At 43.4% G+C, this 20,023-nt stretch overlaps 1 protein-coding gene across 3 annotated transcripts in view; it reads right to left on the bottom strand.

The window, feature by feature from the left end:
• The window catches only part of SORCS1 (sortilin related VPS10 domain containing receptor 1), a 536,576-nt gene that overhangs the window by 185,383 nt on the left and 331,170 nt on the right, over positions 1-20,023 (bottom strand). The window lies entirely within an intron of this gene.

The following is a 20,023-nucleotide window of genomic DNA, read 5'->3' as shown; positions in this document are numbered from 1 at the left end:
GCTAGTGGGAGAAAATGCAAAGTCCGGTGGCCAAGCGTGCACATGTCCACTCCATTCAAGTTGTGTCTCCTCCAATTAGTGGTTGACCGTTTTATGTATACAGGTCCTATGCAGACTTATGTGTCTTCATGGTTACAACTGCAAACTAGTCCTGTGTAGTCTGATCCTGCAGTCATACTTCCTTCCATCTGTTGCCTACTTGGTAACATACACTTGGAGAGGTAGCCTGAAGACTAGGTAGCCTGAAGATGAGGTAACCTGAAGACGAGGTAGCCCTGAAGACGAGGTAGCCTGAAGACACATACAGTAGATCTGCATTGTGAGCTGTATACACAATACCGTAGAATATTTTCAACGTTTCTTCATTTTTCTTTTTAGATACGTTGGAGCAATACAAATAAAACGGCTCCAGAGGTAAACATGTTATTTGATCTTTGTCCATCGTTTGTTTTTGTTTTTTTTGCCCTCTATATAAACCGCTGCTACAATGTTTCCAATCATCCTCCAAAGAACTAACAACACAATGACTAATTTATAGCAACTGTTTTTCACATTAAAATTCTAATCAAAGCCAACTAGGAATTACAGGATAATCCGGCGCTGCATTATTTATGGCATTGTGCGCCGCAGTTTCCCATTTGTATTGTGTATAGAATAGAAAAAATTATTAAAAGAGAATTAGCCTCTAAATCCCATTACAAAATGTGCATATTAATGGAATATTACCAATATTTGCTTAGTCAGGTCTGCGCCATTTTACTTGACAATAAAGTGCGCTGTCACTTTAAATAAAAAATAAATGTAGCTAATATAATATTAATGATCGGATCAGTTCCCACTAATGACATCGCTACCTGTCTCAAGACGCTTGTACAGAAAGCTTGCAGCTGGAAGAAATAAAGCCTGGAGGGAATGGGCTGCGTGTGTGGAATAGCGGATATGTTAATCACTTGCAGCCCTGGAAAATGATAACGTGGCTTTAGTGGAACCAGAAGTCCCAGCATGACCATTGAGGTGCAATAATGTTACATCTGTTTCCGGGAAAGCTGAATGACACACGCGGATAACAACCACACGAAGCTCAGCCATCCTCTACTTCATAGGCAGATCTGCTCTTCAGGAGTCTGAGAAAGCTGAGTGATGATCCATATTGCTGCCATTGCAGCCCAACACTGGATGTCAGCGTTCTCATGCTCCTCCATGGTAAATCTTGATGTCAGGATGTTATAGAGGGGCTTCGGACCCCCTACTATGAGTCAGACTAGGAAACCGCAGCTGCCTCTCTGGTGGACATGGCAGATCCATCAATTATATCACCTCCATGTAATACTACATTACAAGTCCTGCAATAGAGGGTCAAAATAATATGGTCATACAGAACATAAACTCAGCACATACGGATGTAGCCACGTATACACAAGCAAACTACAAACATGTCACTACATATATACCCACACACTCAATATGTACATTCACACATCTGGATACTCGCTACATACACACTCCCACATGAGCACAGTTACATGCCTGCTCACTACATACATCTAAACATGCATATATACACTCACTACATACATTCAAACATGCATATATACACTCACTACAAACATCTAAACATGCATATATACACTCACTACAAACATTCAAACATGCATATATACACTCACTACATACATTCAAACATGCATATATACACTCACTACATACATTCAAACATGCATATATACACTCACTACATACATTCAAACATGCATATATACGCTCACTACATACATTCAAACATGCATATATACACTCACTACAAACATTCAAACATGCATATATACGCTCACTACATACATTCAAACATGCATATATACACTCACTACATACATTCAAACATGCATATATACGCTCACTACATACATTCAAACATGCATATATACACTCACTACATACATTCAAACATGCATATATACACTCACTACATACATTCAAACATGCATATATACACTCACTACATACATTCAAACATGCATATATACACTCACTACATACATTCAAACATGCATATATACACTCACTACATACATTCAAACATGCATATATACGCTCACTACATACATTCAAACATGCATATATACACTCACTACATACATTCAAACATGCATATATACACTCACTACATACATTCAAACATGCATATATACACTCACTACATACATCTAAACATGCATATATACACTCACTACATACATCTAAACATGCATATATACGCTCACTACATACACTCAAACATGCATATATACACTCACTACATACATTCAAACATGCATATATACGCTCACTACATACACTCAAACATGCATATATACGCTCACTACATACATTCAAACATGCATATATACACTCACTACATACATTCAAACATGCATATATACGCTCACTACATACATTCAAACATGCATATATACACTCACTACATACATTCAAACATGCATATATACACTCACTACATACATTCAAACATGCATATATACACTCACTACATACATCTAAACATGCATATATACACTCACTACATACATCTAAACATGCATATATACGCTCACTACATACACTCAAACATGCATATATACACTCACTACATACATCCAAACATGCATATATACGCTCACTACATACACTCAAACATGCATATATACACTCACTACATACATTCAAACATGCATATATACACCCACTGCATACATTCAAACATGCATATATACGCTCACTACATACATCTAAACATGCATATATACGCTCACTACATACACTCAAACATGCATATATACACTCACTACATACATTCAAACATGCATATATACACTCACTACATACATTCAAACATGCATATATACACTCACTACATACATTCAAACATGCATATATACACTCACTACATACACTCAAACATGCATATATACACTCACTGCATACATTCAAACATGCATATATACACTCACTACATACACTCAAACATGCATATATACACTCACTACATACATTCAAACATGCATATATACACTCACTACATACATTCAAACATGCATATATACACTCACTACATACATTCAAACATGCATATATACACTCACTACATACACTCAAACATGCATATATACACTCACTACATACATTCAAACATGCATATATACACTCACTACATACATTCAAACATGCATATATACACTCACTACATACACTCAAACATGCATATATACACCCACTGCATACATTCAAACATGCATATATACACTCACTACATACATTCAAACATGCATATATACACTCACTGCATACATTCAAACATGCATATATACACTCACTACATACATTCAAACATGCATATATACACTCACTGCATACATTCAAACATGCATATATACACTCACTACATACACTCAAACATGCATATATACACTCACTACATACATTCAAACATGCATATATACACTCACTGCATACATTCAAACATGCATATATACACTCACTGCATACATTCAAACATGCATATATACACTCACTACATACATTCAAACATGCATATATACACTCACTACATACATCCAAACATGCATATATACGCTCACTACATACACTCAAACATGCATATATACACTCACTACATACATTCAAACATGCATATATACACCCACTGCATACATTCAAACATGCATATATACGCTCACTACATACATCTAAACATGCATATATACGCTCACTACATACACTCAAACATGCATATATACACTCACTACATACATCTAAACATGCATATATACGCTCACTACATACACTCAAACATGCATATATACACTCACTACATACATCTAAACATGCATATATACGCTCACTACATACACTCAAACATGCATATATACACTCACTACATACATCTAAACATGCATATATACACTCACTACATACATCTAAACATGCATATATACACTCACTACATACATCTAAACATGCATATATACACTCACTACATACATCTAAACATGCATATATACACTCACTACATACATCTAAACATGCATATATACACTCACTACATACATCTAAACATGCATATATACACTCACTACATACACTCAAACATGCATATATACGCTCACTACATACATTCAAACATGCATATATACACTCACTACATACACTCAAACATGCATATATACACCCACTACATACATTCAAACATGCATATATACGCTCACTACATACATTCAAACATGCATATATACACTCACTACATACATCCAAACATGCATATATACGCTCACTACATACATTCAAACATGCATATATACACTCACTACATACATTCAAACATGCATATATACACTCACTACATACATCTAAACATGCATATATACGCTCACTACATACATCTAAACATGCATATATACACTCACTACATACATTCAAACATGCATATATACACTCACTGCATACATTCAAACATGCATATATACACTCACTACATACATCTAAACATGCATATATACGCTCACTACATACATCTAAAAATACAGCCTCGTCAAAAGAAGTGCAGGACACTTCTTTGGACGTTTTTGGAGCTGTTTTCTCATAGACTCCAATGAAAACAGCTCCAAAAACGGACGTAAAAAACGCCGCGAAAACGGCGTGAAAACGCCGCGAAAAATGCGAGTTGGTAAAAAAACGTCTGAAAAGCAGGGTCTGTTTTCCCTTGAAAACAGCTCTGGATTTTCAGACGTTTTTGTTGACTACGTGTGAACATACCCTTAGACTTGATCCTTTGTAATGCAGAGGGGAAATCTGCTGTGATATCCACCACCTTTCCACAGCAGAATATCAAAATCTATAGCAAGCCCTAAAACCTGTATTGATTTTTCCGCAATATGTGAATGAGGTTTTCAAAACCCCATTCATTTCTATTGCACTGCAGTTTGTTGAAGATTTGCAAATCTGCCTCTTGTGAACATGCTCTGATGCGGAGTCCGGCCCGTGTCCTTCTCTGCTCCGGGGCTTACTCATAGGTAGCGGTTTTGTCTTTTTTTGTCACAGTTTTTTGCCGCACTTTCTCAAACCGCAGCAAATAACGCGACTTGTGAAAGGAGATCATTGAGGTGGTAGGAGCCCGTCCTCCCGGCCCATGGGCCCCATAGCAGCTGCTTCATTAGAGGCACGTCACTAGCCACAGGTCAGTGACCAATAAACCAGGGCACAAGCCATTGATCACCAATAACGGTGTGCAGACTTATTACCTAGATCCCAGTCCGTCCATCCCTGCTGAAACTTGTAGTTCAACCACAGCATGAAAGCTACATTGTAAAGACTGGAATGCAACTAGAAGCGAACGCCATAATACTCATCAAAAATAAAACAATTAGAGGATGCTGGGAGATGTAGTTCCCCTTAAGACCGGAGTAGTTAACACCATTTGATCTATTGCACCATGAAGCGATCAGACAAGGACATGCTGGGACTTGTGGTCACATCTGCAGCCACAACGTTCCCCACGTCTGTTCCGTTCTGTGGAGCGGCCATAGAGGTCAATGTTATTTCATCTTTTACATCAAGGAGAGAAAGAACAAAGACATGAGGACATGCTGTGACTTGTAGTTTCCCAACAGCTGAAATGCTATAAAGCTCTTTGTTTTTTTTTCCATTGAAAGATAGAATGGGGAGTAAGAGAGATGATGAGAGGGGGGTGGGGTAAAAAATGGAATGCCAAAATATATCACATTTTTATGCCACCTCTAAAGCGCCCGTTTTTTCCGTAACTCCCATAGACTTTAATAGAGAGATCTGAATGCAAGTATGTGGGGGTCCTAGAGGGGGACACAAGCCTATGAGCCATTTATAACATATTCTCTGGATGCTCCATAAACATGTAGGGTGGGAATACCCCTTTAAGACCAAAGTTGAGTTGAAGCGGTTGACCTATATCTATTTATCCATTGGTCTCCAACCTGTGACTCTCCAGCTGTGAAACTACAACTCCCAGCAGAAGAGCGGCAGGTTGAAGACCTCTGTACCGCAATGCAAAATATTTACTGCCCCCCCCCTTCACCTACCATTTATAATACTGGCGTCTTCCTATGTGGCAGAGGGGCCCTCCATTGCCTGGGTGTGGCTGCGACCACTGCACCCTCTTTAGCTAAGCACCTGTCCTCTGTGTTAGGACATATGTACGCTCGCAGGTATTATTACCGGACGGCCCTCCGGCATTTGGAAGGCTGGGGTGCCCATACACATTAGACCCCATTCACATTGCGTTTGTGCTATGCGCTGAGCGTGTACGTTTTTAAACACTAAAAAAGTATTTAAACGTACAGCCCGGCGTATGCATCGACTATAATGGGTCAAACGTAGACCAAAATAGTATCCGTTTGGTCTAAGGTTTGTCATGGTTTACGTTGGGATTCTGTTTTTTGAATTTTTTTGTTGTTTTTTTTTCTATCGGTTTTCACTTAAAAAAAATAAAAAAATAAAAATTTTTTTTTAGGTAAGAAACGGACAGGCCTTTTTTTTTTTTCTTTACGGACGCAATAGCGCAGTCGACTGCGCTATTGATTCCGTCCCAAAAAATGGAACCCTTTCACAACGGTGACAAACGGAAACCATTAGCAAAGTATCCGTCACCATTGAGATCAATGATGATGCAATAGAAAGCTAAGGCTTCCGTTTGCCTTTCCGTTGAGGGGTTCCCCCGACGGAACACTCCGACAGAACCCCTAAACGGAAAGAAAATGCTGATGTGAACAGGCCCTGAAAAGTCGGCCAAACCTACTGACCAACGGATCTGTATGGAGGTCTCCCGACTCTCTCCCGATGGCAGATATTGGGGGCAAGAAGGACCGGGCTTGTTGAATTTCTACATGACCCATCCTTTCTACCCATAGGGGGTAAGCTTATGTCAGAGGTCTCCTCCACAAATTGAAATAAAGATGGACGCCCGGCTGACCGCTATGTGATATGTATGGGCACTGTTAGGACCCGGGTGACCTGTATAGAAGGTGATTTACTGACGTTCATGATGCCAGGGTTCATAAGGAGCCAACATCGATGGATCGTAACCATACTTCCCCCCAGCAGGCATGAAATAAAAAAATTACAAAAACATCTCCCACTTTTTTATGACCGGGGACAGGATATGGAAGTCGTTTTTATAATTGACCTCCATTGTGTAATGGCGTTCTGCTTCTCAATGCACCACCATGAAGCGCGTCTGAGCCCCCGGCAGGAAACCAAAGAGACTCGTCTGAGTGCATTAAAAACGGCGTACATTATCCGCTGGACGGCCCGAGCGTTCCAGGTTACATTGTCTGTATACACACAGGGCGTCATTAAAAGTCTCAAGTGCTTTTAGCAGGGTGATAAAAATAGCTTTTATCCGGAGTAGCGTAGCATGACAAGCGCGGCGGCCGAGATTGCAGAGAAGCGCTGCCAACGCTCCACCGGTGAGCACCGCCATAAACAAGAAATTGGAAGTCAGGATGATGTACAGTGCGAAGTCTTGGAATGAACACAGCTGTAAAGTCGTTGTTACATTGTCACGCTTCATCCTACACGAGGGGGTCAGCTCTGACAAGACGGCCAGAAATCCTTGGATGCGTCAAATGATGAACGACGTGGTGGGGACTCGTCATGGACATCTCGTCATATTGGGTCTTATTGCTGTGAATGAGCAGCCAGGGCTGGAGAACTTGCTTCTTCTTGACTACCGAGTCAATGGATGTCAACCCCCTAACTTCACGACTACTCCTGGGGTCACCCCTCTGGTCAGCACTGGGGGGGGGGGGGTGAGCCTGACCAGGGTACAGGTTGTGTAATGTCGCATGGTCAATGTTTTTGGTGACTTCACAGTCTCCGTTTCCTCCCACATCTCAAAAACATTCTTAGCCAATGTGGTGGTCTATAATATGGGGGCACTGTGGCTGTCACTTATAGATGTATTGCAGCTGGCTTTGTTATGGGGGATATTGTAGGTGGCTCTGTTGTGGGTATTGTAGCTAACTTTGTAATGGGGTCACTGTGACTTGCTCCATTATGGGGATATTGTGGTTGGCTCCGAGATTGTGACTGGCTCTGTTATGGGGGTATTGTGGCTGTCACTGTTAGGGTATGTGCACACACACTAATTACGTCCGTAATTGACGGACGTATTTCGGCCGCAAGTCCCGGACCGAACACAGTGCAGGGAGCCGGGCTCCTAGCATCATACTTATGTACGATGATAGGAGTCCCTGCCTCGCTGCAGGACAACTGTCCCGTACTGTAATCATGTTTTCAGTACGGGACAGCAGTTCCACGGAGAGGCAGGGACTCCTAGCATCGTACATAACTATGATACTAGGAGCCCGGCTCCCTGCACTGAGTTCGGTCCGGAACTTGCGGCCGAAATACGTCCGTAAATTACGGACGTAATTAGTGTGTGTGCACATACCCTTAAGGGAATAGTGTGATTGGTTCTGTTGGGATATTGTGGGAGTGTTGTGACCGGCTCTGTTATGGGGATAATGAGTCTGGCTCTGTTATGGGGGTATTGTAGACGGCTTTGTTATGGGGATCTTGGCTGTCTGTTATGAGGGATATTGTAGCTGGCTTGGGTATGGGGATAATGAGGCTGGCTTTGTTATGGGGTATTGTAGATGGCTCTGTTATGGGGATATTTTGTCCGTTTCTTTTATGGGGCATTGTACCTTGCTTTGTTATGGGGACAATGAGGCTGGCTCTGTTACGGGGCTATTGTAGATGGTTCTATTATGGGGATATTGTGTTGGGCTCTGTTATGGGGATATTGTGTCTATCTGTTGTGGGCTATATTGTAGCTGTCTCTCCTATGGGGGTATTGTGGCTGGCTCTGTTATGGGGACAAGGAGACTAGCTTTGTTATAGGGGTGCTATTTTGGCTCTATTATGGGGGTACTGTAACTATCTCTGTAGTGAGGGATTATTGTGTCTCGTTCTATTATGTGATACTATGGCAGCCTCTGTGAATGGCTCTGTTATGGGGCACTGTGGCAGGGTCTTTTAGAGGGGTACTATGACTACCTCTGTTACGGGGATTACTGTGACTATTATGAGGTACTGTTGCTGGATCACTTATTGTGGTTGCTATGACTGGCACTGCCTGTCTAACAATGGGGAGTACAATGACTATGTTATGGGGAGAACTGTGACTGTCTCTATCACAAGGGGTTACTGTGCCTGGCTCTGTTCTTGTGGTTACTGTGACTGTTTCTATTATGGGACCACTGTGGCTGAATCTACTAATATAGGGGTACTATACTGACTACCTCTGTTATGGAAGATTACTGTGACTGACTGTATTCTGGAGGCACTGTGCAGGGTTCTATTAATGGTGGAGTAATATATTTCTCTATAATGGGGGATTACTGTGACTTGCTCTATTATTGGGTCATACCCAGTTTGGCACTACTATGGAGTACTGTGGCTGGCTGCGTCATTGGAATTACCATGACTGGCTCTGTTATGGGGGCACTGTATTTGGGTCTATTATGGGGATACTATTGTTATCTCTGCTATGGAGGATTACTGTAACTAACTGTATTCAGGGACTGCACCTGGGTCTATCATGGGAGCACTATGTGTCCCTCAAAATCCCACAAGGTCAGATCACACACCTATAGGGCTCATGACATTGGTGTACGTGGAGTCCGTGTTCCCTCTGTGTATTTTACGCCATCAAGTAGGAAAACCTTTATTACGGGCAGTGGATCCCTTTTTTTGTGGGACACGTTCCCTAGAGATTAAACAGATTGCCTATAAAGCCGTGTGAACAGCATGAGGATCGTGTGTGGGTTCAAGTCCCCGAACCCCTTGCTGCATGTAGAGTGACCCCACCATTGGAATGTATTTGTGGCCCCCATAATGAGGCAGCTGGACCTCTGGTGCTATAGAGCATCCACCACCACCCTGATAACCAGGATGAGTTTACCCCTCCCCCACACGACATATAATGAACAATTATAAAGGAGAGACTGTCCCTTTCCACCAGTTATTATACTCAGAAGTGCCCCCCGCCCCTCAGATCTCCGAGCCGGGACTGTAATATTATTTGCTGCAGACTGTAAACGTTCAGCATTTCTCTCTTTTCCGGCTGTCCGCGTCATGTCCTCACGCTGGCGTTATCCTGTACGCGCTGTCCCATTGATTAATCGCTTTTCATAGCAAGTCAATAAATTCGACACAGACCCCTGAAACCCAACTCCAGGCGGCAATTCATCATCCGCAGCAGGAAGAGGAAGAAACTTTATTTGCTTTGCCTCCGTTTGATAAACGAGCATAAAACTCAATTCATAGATCCAGCGCGTCCGTCTTACCAGAGGCGGCTGCCCGGCCGCCATATTAAACATGTAAACGTCTCCCAACCAGCAGCGTCCTCGCCTCACCCCTCCCCAATGGTCACTAAATTATTGGAGCCAACTGGAACCCCCGGAGCTGTCCTCAAGGTCAACGAGGGCTCTGCCCATATTCCTTCTCTCTCCAGAGGTCATCACCGGCTCATTTAAAGCGGCGGATACGGCCTGTGAGAGGGAAAGTGATTATCTCTGCATATCTTTAATGTTATCCATCAGCACGCAGGGGGTGACCCCCTCTATGACCTTCATAAGCTCTAGTGGGTCATATGGTCAGGGGTTTCCTGATGAGACAAACTTTAAGGAGCTGTATTATCGCCATTGAGCTTTTCATGGGCAAGAATGGACTGTATGTCATTCAGCGAATAAAATATAAGGGCGGGAGCTTTTTTTTTTTCGTAACATTTTTAAGCCCTGAATATTTTAAATGATACCAGGATCAAAGCATTAGGTGCAATATTGGGGGTGCAGCACTCGTTTGAGGTTAGGTGGGAGGGTGAGAAGTTTTATTTCCGGGTTCTGTGTCTCTGTAGGGGAGGAGGTAGGAGGGGGAGCTGATAGTGAGAGCAGGAGGAAAGATCACAGCCTGTTAGGGTATGTTCACACTACTACTGGAGTGCATTATGGGATTGTTATTTATGCGATTCCCTCCTATATAAGAGAAGTTAATGGAAAGTCCGATCACTTGTGAAACAAACCGCAGATCCCCTACTAAAAGAAAGCTGGATGGATAAATAGATAGATAGATATGAGATAGATAGATGGATGGATAGATAGATATGAGATAGATAGATGATAGATAGATAGATATGAGATAGATAGATGATAGATAGATAGATATGAGATAGATAGATAGATAGATAGATAGATAGATAGATAGATAGATAGATAGATAGATAGATAGATAGATAGATAGATAGATAGATGTAGCAGAGCTGAGTTTATTACATGGTACAGCTCATGTTATATGTTATCTGGGGTGTCACATGGGAATGCAAAACCACGTATTATTATTCAGTATCACTATATGTTGTACTAAATGACAAGATCAGCTCTGCTTCATCTGTATAAACTGTTATATTACAAGTTATGTTATGTTTTATGTTTTGGCCCCCGGGGAGCTGGTAGTAGCAGAGATCAGCATTTATCTCGTCCGCTCTTGTAAATTACACAATTTTTTTTTCTTAGCGGATCAGATATTGAATTACAAAAACAAGAAGAAGATTTCCCTGAGCTCGGAGGTCTCCTGAGAGAGCGCTGTGATAAATACTAGAGCCGCACAGTTAGACCGCCTGTAAATGACACCACATGGTATATCTGCCTGTCAAGAATGAAGGTCCGGACCTCCATGTCAAGCGCCGGGCTGAGAAACCCAGGACAAGACCTGAAGAAAGCAGTGCCAGCCGGCGGACGCCTTCTCAGTGCCCAGAGTACAGACTGGTGTGGGTGGCAGCTGACTGATGGAGGGATCTGGCCAGGAGAACGCTACCTACCGGAATACATAGCGCCTACTGTAACATGTGGTGGAGGAGGGGTCATGGTCTGGGGCTATTCAGGGTTTATTTCCAGTAAAGGGTTAATACTACAGCATACAAAGACATTTTACACAATTGTAGTTTCCAAATTTGTGGTAACAGTTTGGGGTTCGGACCTTTCATGTTCCAGAATGACTGCGCCCTGAGCACACAGCGAGCTCCATAAAGACATGGGGTGAGGAGTTTGTTGTGTTGGAACTCGAGTGGCTGCCGAGAGCCCCAAACTCAACCCCATCCAACACCACCGGGATGAATTGGAAACGCTGATTGTGAGCCAGATATTTTATCTCGATATACGTGTCTGACCTCACAAATTGCACAAATTCCCAGACACCCCAATATCTGGTGGAAAGCCTTCTCAGAAGAGTGGGGTCTGCTATAGCTGTAAAAGGGGCCAACTCCATATTAACGCCTATAGTTTTGAATGGACTGTCCAATAAACTCATATAGGTGTGATGGTTAGGGGTTCACATACTTTTTTCCAGATAATGTTTGTTATGAGGGGAAAGTGTTGTCGGTCTCACCTTCCAACAGCCTGTAGTTCACCACCTATCCTCAACTGCAGATTCCCAGTCTAAGACAATAAATAGGTGGCGGAACGCAGAGGAGAGGGTTGCAACTTCTCTCTCTAGTCTGTGAGACTGCATGTTGAGAGAAGGGGAGAGGATGGAAATGCAGCTGCAGTTTCTCTCAGTTTATGTAGGACAGCATGCTGTGAGAAGGGAGGGGAGGAGGGAGATGCAGCTGCAGTTTCTCTCAGTTTATGTAAGACAGCATGCTGTGAGAAGGGAGGGGAGGAGGGAGATGCAGCTGCAGTTTCTCCCAGTTTATGTAAGACAGCATGCTGTAAGAAGGGAGGGGAGGAGGGAGATGCAGCTTCAGTTTCTTAGTTTATATAAGACAGCATGCTGTGAGAAGGGAGGGGAGGAGGTTTGATGCAGCTGCAGTTTCTCTCAGTTTATGTAAGACAGCATGCTGTAAGTAGTGAGGAGGGAGATGCTGCTGCAGTTTCTCTCAGTTTATGTAGGACAGCATGCTGTGATAAGGGAGGGGTGGAGGGAGATGCAGCTGCAGTTTCTCTCAGTTTATGTAAGACAGCATGCTGTGAGTAGGGAGGGGAGGAGGGAGATATAGCTGCAGTTTCTCTCAGTTTATCTAGGACAGCATGCTGTAAGAAGGGAGGGGAGGAGGGAGATGCAGCTTCAGTTTCTCTCAGTTTGTATAAGACTGCATGCTGTAAGAAGGGAGGGGAGGAGGGAGATGCAGCTGCAGTTTCTTAGTTTATGTAAGACAGCATGCTGTGAGAAGGGAGGGGAGGAGGGAGATGCAGCTGCAGTTTCTCTCAGTTTATATAAGACCGCATGCTGTAAGTAGGGAGGGGAGGATGGAGATGCAGCTGCAGTTTCTTTCAATTTATGTAGGACAGCATGCTGTAAGAAGGGAGAAGGGAAATGCTGCTGCAGTTTCTCTCAGTTTATGTGAGACAGCATGCTGTGAGAAGGAAGGGGAGGAGGGAGATGCAGCTGCCGTTTCTCTCATTTTATGTAGGACAGTATGCTGTAAGAAGGGAGGGGAGGAGGGAGATGCAGCTGCAGTTTCTCTCAGTTTATGTAAGACAGCATGCTGTGAGAAGGAAGGGGAGGAGGGAGATGCAGCTGCCGTTTCTCTCAGTTTATGTAGGACAGTATGCTGTAAGAAGGGAGGGGAGGAGGGAGATGCAGCTGCAGTTTCTCTCAGTTTATGTAAGACAGCATGCTGTGAGACGGGAGGGAGAGGAGGGAGATGCAGCTGCAGTTTCTCTCGGTTTATGTGAGACCGCATGCTATCGCAATGGAGGGGCAGGGAGATGCAGCTGAAGTTTCTCTTGGTTTATGTCAGACAGCATGCTGTGATAAGGGAGGGGAGGAGGGAAATGCAGCTGCAGTTTCCCTGAGTTTATGTGAGACAGCATGCTGTGAGAAGGGAGGGGGGAGGTGGGGGTGCAGCTTCAGATTAATGTGAGACTGTATTCTGTGAGAAGTAAGGACAAGCAGGAAAGGAAAATCAATCTGATTGGTTCTGAGGAGATAGTATAACTCTGACATTACACCAGGAAGAATCCACCCGGTAAGCAGGCACGGAGAGAGAAGATGCGTTCATAGAAACTAGCAGAAGAGGGAAAGGATCCAAAATCTGTAGGTTACACACAACATGTCTGTCTGCATCACATATAGCACTCATGTAGCTGCCTGGGGAGGGATTGAAGAATAATATTGAACATGAACTCTGGAAGTAACTACAGAGATGTACATAAGGCTGTGCAGGCCCTATGGGAAAAAGACAAAGTATAGGACCCCCTCTTCAGCTGATCACTGATTTTTTTTATTGCAGCTTTGGATGTTACTGAAGTAGAAGACATAATGCTACTCAGCCACCAGACTTTAAATGCAGCTTTGAATGTGAATGGAGTATAAAACATCATTCTACTCAGCCAGCAGACTCTTGAATTGAACTTTGGATGTGACTGGAATATGAAACATCATGGTACACAACCAGAATTTTAAACGCAGCTTTGTATGTGAATGTGGTATACAACTCAGGATCAGCACAAGAAAGGTAAAGCATAGTATTTGCACAGTTACTCAGAATTGTATGTAGATTGTATCAAGATATAAACTGATGTTCAGAAATGAAAATTACAGTTTTGCAATTTCAAGTAGGTTCCTGATTTAACATTTATCACCAAGTTCATCCCGGCAGCGGGCGGTCGGTGGGCTCTGATCTGGCGTAACGCAAGAACCCTGCGCCACTAACAACCTTTACCTGTAACGAACATTTCATTTTCTCCATCACCGAGCGTCACAATTGATCATTCTCTCGTAATAACATTTTTGAAATGATTTGATTGAAGGTGAATTTCCAATCAGATGACGTTTATTGATTTTTTTTTCTGCAGCTTCTTTCAACACCCCAAATATGACAGAGAACTTGTGTGTCCAGTGAAATTCCTGTAATCCGACATTCAATAGTCCGGCACTTCTCTCTAAAAGAAATCCCTTGATAGTAGAATCTTTTTATTTTAGTATTGTCTCTTCTTATACTTTCTCTTCTCTTAAAGGGGTTCCTCACTTTAGAAAACCCATTGTCTTACCCCCTATGAAGGAACTCTGAGATACTATCAGGGGGGGGGGGGGTCCTCTGTTCTGGATCCACATCTCTTGGTCAGATTGTAGAGCGGTTACATAGAGTGTCTCTCTATCTGGAGGACCTGTCCTGTCCTGTATTACGCAGACAACACATTGATATGTAGGGCTACTGTGTAATGGTTCATTTCTCCTGTGGTGGCGCTGCAGGGAAATTGAACTCTTACTGCCCAGTTCCCCAGAGATCACATCTGATCGCTGGGATTCTGAGCACAGAGTCACTTTATGATCATCTTATTATCAATGGACCCTTCTAACAAGTAGGGATTAGCTAAAAAGGAGAAGCTCCTTTTTGGAGTAGACTCCTGCCATCAGTGCCAACTACTGTATCCTGCCGATAGTGGCCCTGGACATTTTATTTATTGTCTTTTGTCCATGTCTATCCCATGCAAGCTTAAACCCCTTACTATTCAGTTTGCCACTACACAGAACCATCGATCGTCCGCATGACAGCCCACAGACACCCTGAAAGCCAGTAATACAATCTCCCTCTATCAAAGTTTCCATTCACTTCAATATAGAGCATATCCTGCAGCTGTAAATATGGTAAGAAATGCATTTCACTATAATAAATATAATCATCCTTGAGGGGCAGCCCTGCCAGGAACCTTGACCAGATAACTGGAAATCCAGTCTAATGTGCCTCATAATTGCCGAGAGATGTGTCAATTATGCAGACCCGCCGCTGGATGTGAATGGTTAATTCATGCAATACAACTAATCCGAGCTCAGTTTAGAGTCATTTCTGTTGTCGTCGTTGCTCCGATAAGCTGGAAGTGATACGACGCCGGCGCCGTATATGTCACCGATAAGGACTCTATATTGTAATTCATCTAAATGGATATTAGCTCCTTTGACAAACTGCCTCCACGCGGAGAAATAAATGCAATTAAGCCCCAGAGGAATTGACCGAGCATGGCATAATCCATAGCCGGGTGTTAAGGCGGCCTGATTTATTTTTAATTACGTGTCGTTGCATTTTCCTTCAATTACAGTCTTATTTATCAGGCCCCAATATTTGTGGTATTTTTAATGCCGTTTTATAGTCGCGCGGTTTAAAGAACTACAAATCAATGGGAAATAGAGATTCACCGTTCTCCGCTGTGATGTTTCTAGTTAATAGGGTTTACCGAGCGCGACCACTAGCACCGAGTTCCGCTTGGCGATCACAGATGTAATTATTAAGTGAGTCCTGTCATGGATCTGGCAAAGCGTTGTATTGTGTGTTATCCGGGAGATCCTGGAGGTCAGACAACAGCACAATCCAGACAATGACGTGTATTAATATTCCAGTTTTCTCTCTTTTTGTAAAGAAGCTTAAAGGGGTATTACCATTTTATAATGTTAGGCTATGTCAGAACATCACGATGAGTCGGGGTCTGCCTTGTGAGATCACTGCTGATCCTGAGAAGCGGAGGTGTAACTTGCTCCCCAAGCTTATCCAGCACAGGCCATACAGCAATCCTGCATTTTAGCGTAGAAGAGGGCACACCGCAGCGGTTACAGCATGGAGAGCGGGAGGGTATTCAGGTGGCACAGGGGAAGCAGGGGCCATATCCCACCTGGCATCGCACAAAATGTTTTTTGCTAGCGGGTGTGACGTGTTAGTCGCGGCAGCTAGTGCTGGTGGGTCGTAGTTCTTTGAGTTGGTGGAATTAGGATTCATTTTTTTTATTTTATTTTTTTCCGGTCTGGCTGGTTTCCGGCTCTGTGGGATGTTGTACCGCAGGGTCAGTGGATAACAAGTATATGCCATCTGCAAACATTATTTTGCGCCTCCGATCCGGGGCTACGGTTTTGGGTTGTTTGTAGCTCTAAGGACTTCCCCTGATATAAATGTCTTGTCGTATGGTTGGTGGAATGAGTCGGAGTTATAGTTATATTATTAGGGGTTGTATTACTGGTTGATATGTGACGGTTAGAATTAATAAATATGTTTGTATTGGTGTAAAATAAAATGGCTGCTGTGGTGATCGTTATCCATCTTGCATCGTTTCATGGGTGGGTTGTGTTTGGGGTGATATTTCATGCCCATATTGATGATATTCATGTTTCCCCCCTTTACCTTCTGTGTCCCCTGTGTGTAGTCTGCTTTCCCTTCTCCATGGCTTTGCTCGGAGGGGTGCGGATGGCAGTAGCGCCACCGACCGCCCAGAGCGAGTCACCATTGAGCTTTCCCTTTGACCTGGGACTCGAAGGAACTTTTATACCTCCACTGTGACGGCAATTCTGAGTGAGCTTGCTGGTGGTTTATACAAATCCTCCTCCTTCTCCTCGCCAGCAAGTGACAGCATGAAGTTTATTATTCCTGCATTAGTCCTTTGTTTCCTGCTATTTGTTAACTTATTGCCTCCTGCCATTGGATCATCAGAAATGTACCCAGTCTATGTGGACTGTATTGCCAACTGAAGCTACATACTACTAATGTATTGTGGTTGCACAATTTGGCAAAGTCCTGTAACACCTTTGCCACTTTAAAAGGTTGTGCGTAGCATCCACTAGCAGAAAAAATGGGACATAAAGATCATCAAAACCACAAAAAAGGCCATACTCACTAGGTAGGTGGGTGGGTAAAAACCCGTTCCCATCAGGACGCAGACGGGTCAAAGAATGCTGCAGAAGGAGTGTGCATTAAATAGTGATAGCCCCTCCCACTAGTCTTGAGGGGAGTGGCGGACTAAGTGCTCAAAGGTGTGCGATAAATGAGTGTCAGTGTAGTGCTAGGGTGTGAATGGATGGTAAAAAATAAATATGTATGTATGAAAGTGTCAGAACTGTGTAATAATGTAATAAAAATAAATAAATAAATAAATGTGATGAATAGGGGTCAGTGCTGTGAATAGTACATGGGGTGTCAGTACTATGTGTAATACGTGGAGGGATAATGTGCTGGTCGTCAGGCATGGCGTATCTTGCCGAATAACAGCCTATTTGTAACGCCGCTAGTGTTAGCTAAAGCGGGCTGCTCTGCATTCCAAACCAAAATATTGGTTATTGGCCAAAATAACAACTAATACCCCATGTTTCATGGATATTTCTTACTACGTATACTATACTTTTTTTCAGGACGCAGCCGGGTCTTATATGCTGGGAGGGCATGATGTGCTGGCGTTTGGTTTGGAATGCAGAGCAGCCCGCTTTAGCTAACACTAGCGGCGTTACAAATAGGCTGTTATTCGGCAAGATACGCCATGCCTGACGACCAGCACATTATCCCTCCACGTATTACACATAGTACTGACACCCCATGTACTATTCACAGCACTGACCCCTATTCATCACATTTATTTATTTATTTATTTTTATTACATTATTACACAGTTCTGACACTTTCATACATACATATTTATTTTTTACCATCCATTCACACCCTAGCACTACACTGACACTCATTTATCGCACACCTTTGAGCACTTAGTCCGCCACTCCCCTCAAGACTAGTGGGAGGGGCTATCACTATTTAATGCACACTCCTTCTGCAGCATTCTTTGACCCGTCTGCGTCCTGATGGGAACGGGTTTTTACCCACCCACCTACCTAGTGAGTATGGCCTTTTTTGTGGTTTTTAGCATCCACTAGGACCCTCAGAAACGCTGTCTATCGCCTACAAAGTATCTAGTGCACCCCAGTGCAATCACGGTTGGCGACTATACTGTATGGTGGGGGGTAGCCCCTCAGAGATCTGTAGCGGCACAGTTGGTTCAGGCTACGGAGCTTGTGATCTCTTTGGTGCAACCCAACATGGTTGGAATCCTGTGGTGTTTGAGATCCCCAACCTTGGTATAAGGGCTAGTTCTTCTCTGTTTTTGTTTGTTTACTTCAAAAGAACTATCTTTAGTGTTGTGTCCGTGGTCGCTGACCACCGGCATGCTGTACTCACTGGCAGCCACGACTGCAGGACACTGCAAGCTTGTCGGCGTCTCCCTCCCAGGAGATGCCAACACACGCGACTGTACTCTCCTTCCTCTAGGGTGCGCGCGCAAACAAAGTGTTCCCTAACCTATCCCCTTACATCCTGGACTATATAAAGGGCTCTGCCCGTCCTCTCCTTGCCTGTGCGTTCTTGTTGTATTCCCATGTTAGTCTAAGCAACTGGTCCCTTAGTTGGATACTGCTCCCAGTATTCCCATATCCTGCTTCCTGTATCCCGTAACTGTGTTTTTTCCTGAGCTGAATTATAGTGTTGGGGTTGTGGTTTTCTTTTGCCACATCCAGTGTCTTCTGCCACGTCCAGTGTCATCTACAACCCCGAGCATCATCTGTGCCAAGTGTCTGCTACACCACGTGCCTGCTTCTCCGAGTATCTGCCGGATCATTTTCCCAGGTCCTCTTACCCCAGAGACTGTTATTGACTGTTGTTTGGTCAGCTGCCCCTCCGCTACGGCGGAGCGGCCTAGTCGGTCTACATACCTCACAGGCATGACTGTTAGTATAAGACACAGCCGTCTGTATGGACTAGCCAATGTGCCTACAATGAACAGTGAGGGTCCCGAAGACCATTAATATTTATGCCCCCGAGTACCCCGTTAAGGCAAATGTATATCAGGAATTCAAAGCATTGTCATGTTCATGGCCAAGATCTCGCTCAAGTGGTGCATTTAAGTGCTGAAATGTAAATCCTACTGCCCTGAGACCCGTCACTGATTCATGCTACGGACACTGCTACATCTCTTCTATGTATTTTGGCAATTTGTTTTACATATTATAAGGCAACGTGTGCAATGCCAAGCCTTGGATATCTGCCTCGGAGTCACAGTGTCTGCAGAAGCAGCTGTTCCCGTATATCCAGCCATGGTTCAATCATTTGCTATTCAGTTACTGTCCTCAGCAATTCCTTCTGCTGTTGTTGGGTCTCAAACAGCAGTAAGTCTTCTGGGTACTTCTATATTCTGTAAGCTTCTGCGGAGGGTCC

Source organism: Rhinoderma darwinii, chromosome 11 (assembly GCF_050947455.1).
Source record: "Rhinoderma darwinii isolate aRhiDar2 chromosome 11, aRhiDar2.hap1, whole genome shotgun sequence".
NCBI classification, from domain to species: domain Eukaryota; kingdom Metazoa; phylum Chordata; class Amphibia; order Anura; family Rhinodermatidae; genus Rhinoderma; species Rhinoderma darwinii.
Note: the sequence above shows the minus strand (reverse complement) of the source record. Positions and strands in the feature narration are given on the sequence as shown.